The sequence below is a fragment of the Lepeophtheirus salmonis genome, chromosome 13 (assembly GCF_016086655.4).
Source record: "Lepeophtheirus salmonis chromosome 13, UVic_Lsal_1.4, whole genome shotgun sequence".
NCBI classification, from domain to species: Eukaryota; Metazoa; Arthropoda; class Copepoda; order Siphonostomatoida; family Caligidae; genus Lepeophtheirus; species Lepeophtheirus salmonis.
In genome coordinates this window covers 16,022,995-16,040,248 of record NC_052143.2, presented here as the reverse complement: position 1 = coordinate 16,040,248, position 17,254 = coordinate 16,022,995, and the positions used below count along the sequence as shown (strand labels likewise).

The 17,254-nt window shown below is 29.4% G+C and overlaps 1 protein-coding gene across 2 annotated transcripts in view; it reads left to right on the top strand.

The window, feature by feature from the left end:
* LOC121127914 (putative receptor-type tyrosine-protein phosphatase mosPTP-1) overlaps positions 1–17,254 on the top strand; it is a 71,502-nt gene that overhangs the window by 34,348 nt on the left and 19,900 nt on the right. The gene's annotated exons all lie outside the window — the stretch shown is intronic.

Genomic DNA, 17,254 nt, shown 5'->3' with positions numbered 1-17,254 from the left:
TAAACATACGTAATACAGTCATGGAATAATTGTATGTAAATGACAATGGCAATGAAAGGTGTAATGTATAAGTGATAGGTTTAAGGACAACATGAATATAAGTTCCACTTATAAAAATAACTTTGAATATTACACCCTCATTAACCTTCCCTTTCTTCCTCTCAAGTATTTACAATTTTACAGGATGGAGACCTTAAACTTGCAGAAGCATTTAACTTAGAATTATATCCCGTTATCTTTAGATACGAGGTTTCATTATGCTACCAAGGGACAGTTGGAACAAAAATAAACAAGTTTTGTTTTTGTATCATACCTCTAAGTGAAAAAATGTAAGGCAACGTATTTGCGATATCCTAGGAACCGGTGTCAGTTCTGATAATGCAATAAAGACTATTTGCATCTCCATCCCAACTACCTACTGCTTTAAAAAGTACATTATAGAACTAGACCATTCCTTACAGCCAAGAAGAACCAAAACTTCTGCAGCAACAATATAGCTGATTTTGGGGTTGCCTCCATGTTGCCCTCCTTCAGTCTTGACCTCAATCCCTAAACTTTACCGTTAGGGCGTCTTGTCTATAATTATCTTTCAAATTTGGATTCGCTCCAAGATGGCAGCATGACAGCGTGGTACATAACTAACACGAGCTTCATCGACAAAATCCACCTATCTCTTTCCCGGCGTGTTGAGACTATTATTGCGAGTGAAAGAGGATAAATTGAATTAAAAATATACTTTTATCAACATATCAAAATTTGGTTTGTCAATCCAAAATATTGATTCATTTAATTTTTTTTATCTTTCTAATTAATTAATTTATTAGCCAGAGTTCAAAGATTTTGTTAGAACGGTCTTAAAAGCTGTTCCAGCCAACCTTTGAAGCATTCTTATATTGAAATAAAACAGTTATTAACGTATGAATACTTCTTCATTGCAATTCCTGGGAAATAATTAATAAACATTTTATTTTTTTTAAATTGGTGTAACATGAGTAGAAATCATAATTTTTCAGTATTGCAGCATGAATCATCACCAAATATATTTATTGTTTTTTCAAGAAATGTCCATTCCTCGAAAAAATTATTCGGAAAAATGTCTGTGTACCATATTAGTGATGTATCAAATATTTTCATCAGCAAATTATTTGTATTTTAGAAAATACTTGCTTTTTTCAAATTTCAAAAGCTTATATTCACATTGGCATATACGTAAATAATATGACTACTTTATTTTTGTAAAGAAAAAATAAATTTTTCCTCATAAAATTAGAAACGAAAATACTTTCATTATCAAATTTTCTATTATTATACGATTTGTAAATTTTGACATAATTTACATACACATATTTGAAGAGTTGACATTCAAATCCACATTTACTATACAACATACTAAATTTAAATGCTAATCAAAGTTCGCCTTCGATTTTCTAGTTTATTTTTTAATCAAATTAATTCTTTCTAAATTCATATGTATGTAAGTTCTTTTAGATATCTAATTTTATGCTCTAATGCTTATGTGTCTACACTCCCTCCGCATGATTTTTCTTTTCCTTATTGTATTACCAATCAATCAATCTTCTAGCACATGTTTAGACTTTTAATTAAAACTTTATACAAACTTGACCTCTTCAAAACACTCTAGAGGAAAGAAAGGTTTGTCCTCAACCCCTTAATATTATTTGTATTTTATGTGTGTTGTTTTAATATGAATATTTGAACAACTGCGTTTTTTTTATACCTCTTCGTATATATATGTTTTTATATAGGTATATTTGACTTCTTTTTTTTTTTTTTGTAAATATATAAGATCAACATTGTAAGCAATTTCCAGTTGTTTGTTTGTTTTTTGACCTCAATTGACGATGAATGAAGTGTTAAAATGCCGAAAAACAAATATTATTTCCTTTTTTTGAACATCATCGATTTAGCTCCAGGTAATATATATGCTATATAATAGTTTACTTATATCATGGCATAATAAAATTAGGAACACTTTGATGTGCAAGAATAGCCACTTGATTTTTTTAATTTAAGTTTGACTTCAAGCTTGGATTTTTGACATTTCATAATATTTTCAGACATAATAATTTTTTTAAATACCATTGACTTTTTCCGCCAAACTAGCCCTACTTACAAGTTATGCCCGATGTTAATCATTCCCTATATATACAACTCGTTAGAAATAAGCTTGATATAAATATCAGCTGTTAACAAACGTGGATCCAGTAGATAAAATACAGAGAAAAGAGAAGAGTTGCAATCCAGATAAAAGTCACACTATTAGCGTTACCTCGCAAACACTTAGCACGTTTGGCTGAAAAAGCTGGATACGTAGATGGTGCTATTTCATGATAATATTTTCTTTAGTTTGTGAGTTAGTGTGCTTTCTGCACACGCTACTTTTGTTATTTCTAAGACAATGGATCAAAAACAATTTAATATTTTAACTTTCAACTGCTTCTTGATGTGGGGGGGGATACTTTTCAAGCTAAGAAATTATTTGAAAGGTGTTATGGGGACTCCGCTTCATGAAATGAATAAAAAATAACAGTTCAAAAAAATCCAATTTGAACGAAAAAACAAAAAAAAATCCTGGACATAAAACTTTTGATTATAACTTATTATCGTTAAAAACCTGAAATCAACAAGGCTACCAAAAAAAATCATTATGTAGCGACTTTTTAAATTTTAGAGCATTGAAATGACCGGCTTAAAAAACCTCTCTCTTAGTGAAAATATCTCATGGAATGAAACCAAATTTATTTCTCTATAACTTATATCGTAATTGAACCTAATTTTCTCCTGTTACACCAGGTATTGTACAATTTGTGACATCAGTGAATCTGCTAAATACATAAATAATATTTTGTTCAAAGTTTGTAAGCAAAGTTCAAGACAATAAAAAAATAAAAAACAGACTACTTTTTATAAATAAAAAAAATGGTTGTGTGAATTGTTTGATAGTATCATGAGAAATACAAATAACATAATGACATTTAATTTCATACAAAAATATTTCAAAAAATAAATCGTCGTTGGATATAAATAAAAATATATATTATGTATTTACATACATACAATTGTTGGCATCCATGTTTTTTTTTCTTCTTTTTTACTAGTAGATATCTTCCAAAATAAATAAATATATACTACTAAGGGGGTATAAAAGACGAACAGAAGAAAAATGGGTTGGGTATTTATCTGAGCTTCATTTAACACAACCACGAATAAACTTTGTCCATAAAGTCTTTTATATCTCTTTCAAAAAAGAAAAAAAATTGCGGATGTCTAAATATGTATTCTGTTTCACTAAATATATGTATGTCATGTAATGTTATTGTAAAATAATAGTATTTATTTACAACAACAAAAAAATATAAAGAGTATGTACAGGGTGCAAGAGAAAAAAAGTACAGTCGATTTCATTTATTTTTTAATCACGGGAATTTGTCATAGAAAAGCTTTCTTTTAATTCATTTTTGTTTTGAATCGGTCACCAAATGAGTGAAAAAGAGGCAAAGAGGTAGTGTGTTCCAATGTACTTGGCACATATAGGTCGAGTTTACAAAAATAGATAAAAGAGGACCTTCCCCAATATTCAACATGCCAGGAAAGTTAGCAAAAATACGTCCAGAGCTGCAGGAAGTGGAGTTCTTCCCACAAAAAATTATTATTGCTGGCACAAGAGCATGTGGCCTCCATTATCCCCTATTTGAAGCCCTTTGATTACTTTTGGAGCGGTGTCAAGGAGGTATCACAAGTGCAACCCCACCCATTAATGTGGATAACCTGAAGTTTACCATCTCCTATATAAAGTTGTCAAAGCCTTTAATAGATTGAAGATGGCATTGCTTCTAATGGAGAGCAATTAAAATAAGATGCAGCCTTTGTGATTTGTAGACAATTTTTGTAAAAATTTTTTTTCAAATCAAATAATAATATTTCGAGTTATTGAACCAAAAATTATTGTTTTTGCTGACTTGAACAAAATACTTCTTGATTCTGCACATACACCTTTTATCTATGTGTTCTGTTGATTTTCAAAACACAATTTCATTGAATTTTTATTCATGATATATATTTATTATTAGTTAAAATTTCAGATTTTTGACAAACATATAAAAAAAATATATTAAAATGTTGCTTCTTTATTAAATATTCCTAAGAATTTATTCATAACCTACGTCTCTCCCAATGAATAAACTTTTTTTAATAATAAAAATGTATAAAATTCCCATCTGTCTTTCAATTATAGAAAAATAAAACTTCTCATTGTTTTTAAAAAATAAGAGAAATATTATTGTGAAAATTTAATTATATAAGACAAACAAACAATACCTTGTTGATTTAAACAATACATATATATATATAACGTACGGCACATGCATGAAAAGCGGCTCTAACATTGTTTCCAAGAAACATTTGGATAACAGTTGTTATTTTTTGCACAGCATTAATAAGAAAAATATTTCCATTTAATTTGACATAATTAATATACAAGGTATTACAACATAACTGCTATTTTTATAATAAGTGGCAGTCAGTCTCTAGACGAAATAAAGAAGTAAAGGGAAGAGGGGGGGGGGGTATTTTAGAGCAAAAATTCTACAGTTTTCATTAAAATACAGCCAGTCTCTATCATGGGTGGGAGTATTGAGAAACGTATGTTTCCCGCCATAAATAAATATAGACAATCAATGATTTGACATAATATACTATAAATTAAACTAATTAAAGTTTAGTTTTTGATTTTTTTGCTATTGATTAACTATTTATACTAAAAACAATTTAAACTATTTTTAATGTCGTAGGTTGTTAACGAAATTTAGCGTTGTTTAGTACAGGGAGCGGGGATCAAATTGTCGCCAAAATATTTTTCTACAAAAAACAACACAAAATATACATTTTTTAACTTTTTTATTGAAAATCAAAACTATGACGAGCATATAAGTATAGAGTAGCCATTCATTCCATATAATCACCGTTGGCATCAATAACAGCGTCAATACGGCCTCTGAACCGGCCGTAGGCTCATTTGACCATCTCATTGTCCATGTTGCCGAATACCTCCTTGATGGAGTCCATCAGGCTGGCCTTGGTGCTATGGGGATGTCTGTTGGTATGTCTCTCGACATAGCCCTAGACAAAATAGTCCAAAGGATTAAGGTCGGGAGAGTTAGGAGGCAACAAATCCTTGGTTACAACGTCATAACAGTTCTCGGTTAACCACTGCATGGAGATTTTGGACACATGGCAGGGTGCTGAGTCCTGTTGCCACACCCAGGGCCTGTCTCCGGCCACCCCTTGGATCCAGGGCAGAACCACCTTCTCCATAACATCCAGGTAGACCTCTGTATTGACCTTTAGACCCGTTTCAAACATGTGGGGAGGCATAACATGACCTTCACTGCTGACCACCCCGAACACCATGACCATTGCAAGGAACTTGGTCTGCATTACCTTCCTCACATAGCTGGTGCAGGTGGCTATCCACCTGTTGTTCTGTTTGTTGACCTTCTGATCTTGACAGAAATTATTTTCATCAGAGAAAAACCACAGCATCCCGGGAAGCTTTGGGTGCTTGAGCTTGTTGAGCAATTTCGTTGACTTCATCAGCCGAAAATTAGCATTGTTTAGTATGTATATAATAGTTTCTCTTTTAATAGCAAAAAAATTATAAAGGATTGTGGAAGGGTATACAATTTCGTCCTACATGCTTTCTTGGGGTGTCAAGCGGAATCGGAGCTGCTGTATTTATTAAGGCATAGTGTAGAGCTGCTGAGCTAGGTGGGTTTTCCTTCAAATCATATTAAATCCCATATTTCGTTCGAGATTTATTTACAAAGAAATTCCAACACGAAAATATTTATAGTAAATTACCAACTAAGACGTTCTCTTATACCAAGTCGACTTATTTCATGCAATGAACTGGAAGATATCCTGCTTTTTCCATGCATATTCCTAGAATTGCTTGAATTGGGGCTTCGTCTCCGATTTGGTTCAATATTTTCCTTTTTGGTTGGCTAGATATTATCATAAACTGAAGACTATAATAAATATATTTAAGAAAAGTAAAGAATGAAATGAGCAATATTTTTTGATATTATTATTATAAAAGTTCTTTGAATATTTTTTTAAAGTTCTGGCTAAGTTGTGTATGTCACTCGGTTGTACGTATAATTTTGTTTCTGAAAAATCATTTTAATCAATACTTGTTTGTTTTGGATATTTCAATGTTTGCCTATTTTATATGAAAATTGTTTTTTGGTTTTATGTTTTAAAGGAATACAAATGGGATGGTGGGCAAAAAACATGAAAGATTGTCCAATCAATATGGTAACACTGAAAGACGACCAGTAATGCATAAAATATATCTTATTTTATGTAAAAACAAATGAACGTGGTAATCCAGACCATTTGGAAAATGTTTGAAAGCAGAGCAGCTCAGGTGCTATTATATTTTATTAGGTGAGCTGCAATCAGCCGTGAGGGGAAGGAAATAAACACAAATCCTATTCCGTAAATGGCAAGGACTTATTGGCTAGAATTACTCTGATGTCGATCTTAAATACTACTCCAAATCAAACAAGGGCCCACACTTATAACTCTGAAACAAACGTTCATTATTACTCTCTGTTGTTCATGAGTATACGCTCTAGTAATTACTATTTACTTAAATTTTATATTTTCAATGATTATATGATAAAATAACAACATTAGAAAAAAAAAATATTTTATACACTTCTGAGACGACATATTTGCTGACAGAGATAACAATAAACTTAAACTACTTCTTGTTTGGTGATATGTTAGAACATTAAAATAAGGATAAATAATCTAAAAAAATAATTGGTTTTTACGTTCAAGTATTTTTATTTTAAATCCACCCTCACAGCAATTTATCCATTATTCACATCCTTCAGAATAACATTGACTATTTTCTTTAAAAATTGAAATCCATGCAAAAGCAGAATCAAGAATTAATATTTTAAATAATATTGTACTTTTATTTATTATCATTAAATGTATCTAAGTTAGGGGAGCTATTATACCGTTTTTGTTTCAACGCTCTGATGTTGAATAATAAATGTATATAAAAAACGAATAGCGATAATTTATGAATTTCTTTTTGAGTTATTAGAAAAGTTATTAAAATATTTTTTCTTCTTTTTAATTCACTTTTCATCATAACTTATTACCAAAAAAGCATACACACAACACTCCCTTTGTATACTTTTTATACATCGTCATTACTTAGCTAACATATTATACATCCATAAATACACAAACTTTAATGTCTGAAAATATAAAAACAATAGCAATAAAAATTTTTAGTATTATTTTACTATTAATAATATGATTAATGATTATTTTCTTTTAATTATAATTTATACATTTACAATTAAATTATAAATTTTATAAATTATAGTTGTAGTACATAAGTACATTTTAATGCCCTCTCAAACAATAGTTATTCAAGATGATAATACATAGCCAAAAACTTATAATGGGTTAGGGAAAAAGGAATTTAGTATTTATCGCTTTATAAGAAGAGTTATAATCATCTGATTAAAGCCAAGTATACCCCATTCTGCACTATAATTTCTTGCCAACAGGAATCCAACTTCATAATGCCTGTTTCGTAAAATCCTTTGTCCCTATTGGCAAAAAACTCAGACAACCAATTTTCACAGGTCCCTATTGAGACCAAATATGTACCCCCTAGCGCATTGGCCATAGACAGGAACAGGTAGTAATCACTTGGTGCCAGATAAGACTGTAGGGTGGACGTATAAGAACTTCCATCTGAGTTCCCTGAGCTTCTTGTTTATCATCAAAAGTGTGTACTGTCTAGTGTCGTATCGATGAAACACGATTTCTTTCCTATTCACCAATGCTGGCCCCTTCTGTTCAATCTATAGCTTCAAACGGTCAAGTTGTTCACAGGAGAGACAGAATAGAAGCGTTTGTCCATAGGGTACCAGTTCATAGTAGATAATTTCCTACCAATCCCACCATAAACACAGCAACGCCTTTCTGGAAGTCAATGCTGACTTGATCACAGTCTGGGCCGCATCCTTGGGTTTTGACCTATTTTTCATCACCAGTCAAAATCTGCTTCAGAACCTACGTGTATTTCACCTTTCAGGTAGTAAAAATGTAAAATGTGGCGACACACAATAATTTACGACTGAACTGGCATAGGACAATACTGTCCAAAATGTGTTTGTATTTTACACGTACACCTTAATAAAATTAATCGTTTGATCCGATTTGACCAATAATGGAAAATATATATTTAGTTCAATAAAGGGAAATGGATTTTTCCCGTACCTTTGTACTTTAAGTAAATCCTATCTATATATATGAATTCACCAAAGTTTATCTTTATGTATGAATGTACAGGGTGCGTCAGTTTCTAAGCAACAAAATTGGAGTAGTTGCAATAACTGAACACGCACAAATATGATTTTGACTATTGTTTTGTCGCCTAGTCGGAAGTGTTTGTCGTCTATTCAGTTAGGCGTCATTTTTAGTTCTTAAAACACTATTGTCAACAAAGTGTTTGTTAAAAAAGGAATGAGCCGATAAGTCTGTGGACTTTGTCAAAAACAGGTGTAAGTCGTTTATGCCCCAAATTGTGTTTGGCACCGATGTAGGTTACTTTCAAAATATTTATATATGTACTTATAAATGTTAGGAGATTCAAAGATAAACTTAATGAATTTTTTAAGAAATTCGAATAGGTTTATGTTGGGTTAAAATTTTCAAGATTTCATTGACAAACTAAGATTAAAAATTCGAATCATCTTTTATCTCTCCTTGTAAATCAACAAATCCTATTGCTTATGATATATTTTTTATGTATTATAGTGATTGTTTATTTGCAATTTCATTTGTAATAAATCGATAACATGATTTATTTATTTTCTTGTTTATTTCTTTGTATTTATTTATTTCTGCAACACAAATGATAACAAAAATAACATAATCAAAAAACCTCACATAAATTTTGTACATAACCACATAAAAAAAAAAAAAACTTTACAAATTAGTCCTTTTGAAACACCAATCTAACTCCCCCCCCCCTTCTTCTTATATTTTTCAAAAAATAAGACTTATTTCACAAATTTTCAAATTAAATTCATATAACATCCATTTTGACAAATCTTTTATATTTTAAGCAAACATAACTAAATTTGGGTTAACTCTCTCTTAGTTTACAAATTTTTTATATCAAAGTAAGTAAACTAAGTAGAAGAAGAAAATAAAAATAAAATGTTTGTAATTTCATGATAAACAGTGGATAAATTGGTCATAAAAATTTTAAGTAATTTTTTAATCATTCCATCCATTTTGTAAAAATGAATATTTATTAAAATTTTAAAGATACTTTAATAAATATAAGTCATCAATAAAAAATTAAGATTATGAGTTTTGGTGTATCAATAAAATATATGTAGTTTATTTTTCTTATAAAAGAAACATTAAATTTATATGAAATATTTTCCTTTCATTGTTCAAATTGAGTTGCACTTATTAAGTATCAGTAAACATTATAGTATTACAACTACTCCACCTTTAAAGTCCATATAAGCACATTGCGTTCAAAATAATAATTTATCCCAAGTCCATTGGCTACGTCGTTCAATGTATTTATTACATTATCCAGATTTAAAAATCAAAAAGAAAAATAAATCAGAAATCCAACTGAAAACATAGAAACGACGTTTGAGCAAAACTGGTATTTAAGTTAACTCTACTTTGATTAGAACCGGCTAAATATACGAATAAATTATTTAACCAGGGATTATTCAGATATATAAATACTTCAGAATGTTTAAAGAGTATTTTTGGAAATAAAACGTATATTCAAAGAAGTAAAACGCCTTTTTATAAAGCTCAGAGTGTTTAACATCCCAGTTCACTTTTGGGGGTAAAGAGTATTTCATCCATGATCAAACTTATGTATATATTGTTATTATCTTAATAATTACAATTATCAATAATTATTATTGGTGAAATTATGTAAAATTGCCTATTAAGAACATTTGTATTGCATGTTAACTTAAACAGAGGTATTATGTTTTAAGTAGGATTATTTATTATGAGTTAACTCATATATTAAAAAACATATTTTCGATTAAACTCATTTTTTAATTATCCTCCGTAAATTATTCACCATTCATGATTCTTACCTACAGCAAAGAAACTCATTTTAAATCATCCTGTTCTTATCGGGTGTATTACTAAGAGCAAGCTCAGATACAGTAACTATTAGGGATGCGAATTTGGAATCACTCAAATCACTTATAAAGATATCATAAACTTAGAAATATAAAAAAATGTGTCTCTGAAGATGCAAACATAATTTGAAGAATGTTCATTGATGTTTTTTTTTGTTTTTTTATTAACACTTAACTAATTATCATACATATATATTTACAATTTCATTAATAATCTCTTTCACCAAAAAATTAAATATCCAACAATCTGAAGGGACTGTGTATGTATATCACATAAAATAATGAAGAACTTAAATTTTATTGATGAAAGACACACAAAAAATAATATATTTTATATCACACTCAAAAATTATAGACAGCAAGAGTTCCAATGGGGGTATCTCATAGGAAAATCCATATTTTCATACACCAGTTACATATTCTCTTCTTATTTTTCATCCCTTCTCTTTCTTTTATTTATCTGCCTTCAAGTACAATAGGCCCAAAAATTATAATAATGACAATAAACTACAGACACTCAAAGCCCTCTCATCTTTGTATTCTTGCACGATCTATATTCTGCATTGATAGAGAATATCTAGAGACGCCGAAACTGTGGATAAAATAAAATTTTATCTATCATCTGCTTGTCATATATTGATAATTTTAATTTGTTATTGCTTGATCAATATTTGACTAGTATAAGGAGTAATTGTTAAAAATTTTGCCATGTTTTTATGAAAAATGAAAATGTTATTGCAGTTTAAATTTGTTGGGACACTAGTGTCGGTTTTGAAATGTAACAATTTTTTTCTTTTAATTAGATTTAAAAGTTTGTTCAAAATGAGATATGTACCGTTGTTTTTTGTATTTTAGAGTATTTCTATCAAAGTATTCTATAGTAGTACACAGATTAGCAAGTAAAAGATGGACTTACAATTTTTTTTTTTTTTTAATACTTTATTATTGAATGAAGAGTTGCTCATAAATGGAAAGAAAACGAAGAACATCCCTATAAGTGACCCATTTTTTAGCATTTTAGACGAAGCAAACATTGCTGATGAAGAAGACATTGGCTATTTATTAAAAAATTGTGATACTTAAGTTATATTTGATGGAATGTTATCACAGAAACAAATGCATTTGATGTTTCATTGAGTTCTCAAGCCAACATTCACGTCGTTATTATGATATTTTACTTCCACTATAATCTCAAAAATGATGAGAGTGATAAAGAATATATAGTAAAACCACTGATATTCCATCTGAACAAAAGGTTCACCAAATTTTTGACCTGAAATTGTAAAGCTCTACAACAACAGTATGGGGGAGTCGATCTCATAGATCAAATAACTGCTTCATACTACTAAGATGTACAAGTCATCGACACGATTTTATCTTGGAATCTTCTTGGATCTTCTAGATATAGCATATGTAAATAGATATATCGTTTATAATATTAAATCCCCAAATAAATTATTGCTTCTTGACTTCAAAGTGGTAATTGACAAAAGTCTCATTAAATATTATCAAGGGTGTAAGAGGCCAATACAATCGTCCAGACCAACAAAACGAAAAAAATTATCTGTTATAATGGACAATGATAGTGGACATTTACCGCAGGTTGAACAAAAAATAAAAATATGTGCTAACTGTACAATCAAAAATATAAATTTCGTCAATTATATCTTGCTTTATGCTTGGTAAGATATATAAATTACTTGGTTATGTCGTGTAGCATTTATTATATTATTATTAATCAAATTTCCATTGTTTAATTATTACTTGTTTGAATTATAAATAAAAAGTTTATTAAAATGATAAATAAATTTTAAGAATTCAACTCCATAGCGTAACTTTAGTATCTTCTTTATACATAACAAGAAATTACAGTTCGTACTCAGAGGGACAGCAGTGTCTCATCAAATTCTAGGGAACCTGTTGAATTTATTAAGAAAATTAATTCAATGTAGTTTGAGTATCATCAATGAAATCAAGAATTGACTATCATTATTTTTGATCATCTTTTCAATTCACTGTGGGTCTGAATATGAATATGTGAATAAAATAAAAATACCATATATTTTGGATTAAATAATAATCAAACAGAAATTATTTCATACAACGGTGGTCTGCATAGTTTAAGACTTTACAAAGATACAATACTTTTTTACTTATTTTTTTATTTTTCAACATAGTCTCCCCGTAACACATATAAATAGTACTCCGGATTTTCATCTGGAAAATAGTTTTTCACGAAGGGGATTGAATCTTCATATGTTGAACAACTTTGCAGTATACTGTTTTGACTGTATTTTTGTTTCGGGAATATAATGTTGTATCCATGTTCATATACAGTAATTAATCAGGGTCAAAACTCAGATTTATTGCGCCAACGGAGCTATACTTGATTTTGTCCATTTTCACAAAACAATCACACCAACACTCTCAAACGACTGTTATTCAACAATTGCACGCCCATAATGGTGAGTTACTGTCAACAGATACTAGAGAGATTTGACTCGCTTTTATTTACAAGTGGTGCCATATTTATGTCGAGGTCGTAAACTTTTCAGAGCACCTTCGTAAATATAAGTATTTATACAAATACAAAGCTCTGTAATTTGTGTTTGAAAAGAAAAAACAACAACTTTGATTATAATTAGTACAATTTATTATTAGTCCTTTGTCATTCCATTGAATTTATAAATCCAATTAATACGCTTCTCTCTTCCATCTTTTCTCTCCTTATGACAAACTTAATTAATCTTTCTTTTTTTATCATGTAGATTGAATATATATATATTATTATTAATCTTACAAGACAATAATATATATATATTTATTAAATATTTGCTACTAAGCTCGTCTCAACATATATTTTTTGATAAGGGAGAACCATTAATCCTATAATTATATATTTCATTTTAGACATATTTATATAAATATGACTGGATATAAGTATAATAGGATACAGTCACATTCATGGGAGGTCTGGTCAAGTTCTAATTCCTTTTAATTTTTTACTCATTCCCATAATGTTTTAAGACTCTAATGAAAAAAATAAAATAATGTATACATATTTATAAATAAATGTCAGCATTCCAACTCAATAAATAATTATCTTATCCATCAGACCCACCTCAGCGTGCGTACGTAACTACAGGAGAAACTTAATTTTTACGGTATGTTTACCTATACTTGTATGTATAAAGTTGAAATTAAAATATTTTGATGTTATGAAAATTGAAATGTTATTATAATTCCTCAATAAATGGATGAAATAAAATACGTAGCTATTATTAGTCAAATAGTTTCTAAAATACGGTCATAATACATATTAAGGGAAATTGTGTTGTTGTTGCGAAAGTTATTTTTGTTATTGACTGAAGTACCTACATATTATGGTAAAAGCTATAAACCAAGTAGTGATACCAAGACCACGAGATTGATATTTGTCCAAATTTACAGAGTGGGGATCCCAGGAGTAAGTTATTAATATCGGGATTTTTATGGAATCAAGACAAGACCATTCAAAACCAATTAATGATATGTTTAAATACTATATTTGTTATTCAATATGTATTATTTCACAATTAATAACTGCGTATCATACGGTGCCAAACAGATTGGCAGCTCTTAACAATGAAGGCCGTGCCCAAAATGTGCCATACTGTCATGATGGGAGCCAGAGCAAATTCCAATTTGGATGAGTGGTGCGGTAGACATTTTCTCAGAGAAGCCCCAAATGGCAAAGTCTTGAGAAAATTGTGATCCTTATTTGTTACTCTACATGCTGTAGTCTCAAGCCTACCCTCGTTCTCAAATAATGTATCACAAAGCTATATAATAGAGAGGTGAAACCCATTATTTTAGTTTTTCATATCGCAAGATATGCTTTTGAGATGGGATAGATAACGTTACTTTTTTGGCGTATGCTTTTTTTCTGCCGTATCTTTTATTAAATATATCCTCCTTCACAAACAATAACAGACGCTCCAAACTAAAAAGTACAGGAATTGAGGTCAGTGATGGAGGCATACCGTAAGTCCGTCGTATTGTTGTTGGATAAGCCTTAGTTTTCTTTATGGGCATATGAGGTTGTAATGGACTTATTTATATTTTATGGAGTCCGGATTTAGATAGAAACGGTCTTTGCAGCCTTCTTGGTACTGACACTGGCGTGGACGGGATCGGACACCCGTTGCTATTTTTGTTGTTGTTTTGATATTTTTACATTTCGAAATATGGCAAAGGCAATACATTATTTATTTTTGTTTCAGCTGTCGTTTGGTTGCGCACTGAAATTATCTTAATTGAAAATAAACTCTTATAAAGTTGTAATTATATAAAACTGCAAGTTTTGGTTCCAACTCAGGAGTTTGTTTATGCAAAAACACTTTTATCCTCTATGGACATTGAGTATACGTAAATATAACTCTTTAATTGACCATACTACCTCCATTTGTGAACTCTGTAAAGCGTAAAAAGTTGGATATTATAAAGTGTCGTTGTCTTTAGTATCTCAGAAAGCGACATTTTGGTTGATAAAAATATTTTACGTAGACTAAGAATGTTTTTTTAAGCCAACAGGCGTATTTTGCCATTTGCTTTAAAACCTTGGTGATGATTAATATATATATATATTAATTACAAATAGACAAATGTACTTAGTCATACCACGAATAAAATGCATTTAATCTATAATAAAAATGGATCCACAAAATTGTGGCAAGTCAAAAATCAATGTGTACTAAAATTAATTTTACACAAAAAAAACATTTGGTATTGCAAGATTCTATCCAAAATTGGTTTCTTTGGTATTCCATACTCCTACATTCTCAGGTGATTGAGACATGTTTTTCACGTAGACGAAAAAATATTTAATTATTCTTATTGATATAAATCGTATTATAGGGACTAACGATTATTTTTGACAAACTCGTCTGTATTTTTTTGTGTTGCTTGAATGAGACAAGTTAGAAAACTTGGACGCAGTGGAGAACACCCATCATAATAAAAAATGAGATGGGCAAAGGATTTTTAAAAAAATCCAGCAAACAAGTTTTTCAAAATATCAGGAAAGACTGATTTTTAAGTCAATTTTTTTTTTTTAAAGTTATCAAATCACGATTGTATCTATTTTACATAACTAATGTCTGTCTGCTGATATTATTGTCCCATTTTGCCCTAATCAAATTAAACTTTTATAAATTCCTCAATTCCATGTATTATATATTTTTAACTGACTAGTTATTTTAATCATTTGTAGTCTTTTTTCTATCAAATTAGGAAAGAAAGGTTGAGGGATTAAAGAATGTTTTTTATGTGCATCCGAACCAATTGACTTTCATTTCTCTGTTCTTCATGAGTAGATTTTAAACATCTTTGCCTTTGTCATTATAAAAAAAATTAAATGAAGCCACTGAATAACGTATAGTAACCTACAAAAAGAAAAGAAAATGAACCATTGTTTTGTTTTTGTTTATTCTTTAAGAAGAATAAGGTATCTAGGTAATATTAATTGTGAGAATTTTGAGGAAGACATAATTTTTTTTTAAATATACAGAGTGTTCCGTTGCACTTTTTTCTTATTAAGTACATTATGCATAGTATTATTAATTGAAATTCTGAGCGATTTCAGATATGTTCATATTCACGTATTCAGTAGTTATTTTTAAATATATGTTCCTTTTTTTTTATAAAATCAATACTTCCCCTACATAAACCCAACCAATCACTCTGTAAAATTATAACATTTTTTTCCCATTGTTATTTTACTTATATTTTTTTTACTGCTTCCGCCGATTTGCTGCTTCACTTTGCTCCTCTTTTTACTAGTCATAATATGAACCAACCAAGAAAAATACTTGAAGTCGCTAGGAGAGTTTTTCCTTACCTGAAATCGTGGTTTTTTAATGTACATAGAAAGAATTTCTTGTCTGTGACATGGTTGATCTTATTGAAAATGTGTGTGAAAATAGAACAAATGCTGGTACTGCCATTGTTTCATACGTTCGTGGCTAACCGTAAAAAAAAAAATATTCTATAGAATGTTTTTCCTTGTCCAATATATGTGCACCTATATTTTAACCATGATTTAAAACAAAGTTAAATAGACAATTAAAAATAAATAGAAGCAACAATGTTTTTGAGCCACTAGGGGAAAAAAAAAATTCAAACCATAAAAAAATTAATTTAATTGTTGTTATATGAATTCATTTGATTCTTTTTTCTTTTTTTTTTTTCATTTTTCTAAAAATTAAAAGTAAAGGATTGGAACTTTAATTAACTTTTGATATCTCTTTATATATACTACAGAGGTAGGAAGAAGAAGTATTTACACTACAAATTAAAGTCCCATAATTTTATATATTACTAATTGAGCATCGTTTTTTTTACAGCAGCTAATTGTGATGATTTTTATTTTTTTTACTTAATCGGCCAGCATTTACCGGCTACATAGAAACGAAAATAAATATTAAAAAAACATGCCATCAAGATGTATATTTAAAACCGAACTAGTTTAAATATTTCTGCCTTCTTCTGTAATATACAATTAAATTATTCTTAAATAATAATTAAGTCAATTATTATTGTACAGAATGCAACTTAACACATGGGATGAAAAGTCCCGGGCTCCTCACAAAGATTCTTTTTTTTTCAATTCACCTCATTTTTAGTTAGAACCAACTTTCAAAAGACAGCTGTCAAAATTTCATGACAATTTGCTGTTTCGTTTTTGAATATTTTACTAAGTCTAATGCTACATTATAAAAATACTGAAACATATTTTAAATACATGAACTGTCAAGTCAACCCTTTTCCAATATTAAAAATTGAAAAAGTAGGCATGTTTCCAAAATCAAGAAGTCAATAACATTTTTGTCTTATGGCTTAGTAATATAAAAAGCTTTAAAACTAATCTCTTCTTATTAAATTGATTTTGTGGTATTCGACTTTATGAATGAGATATTATACGGCTATTTTTAAATATATTTAGCTCTCATGAGTATACATTGGAATAT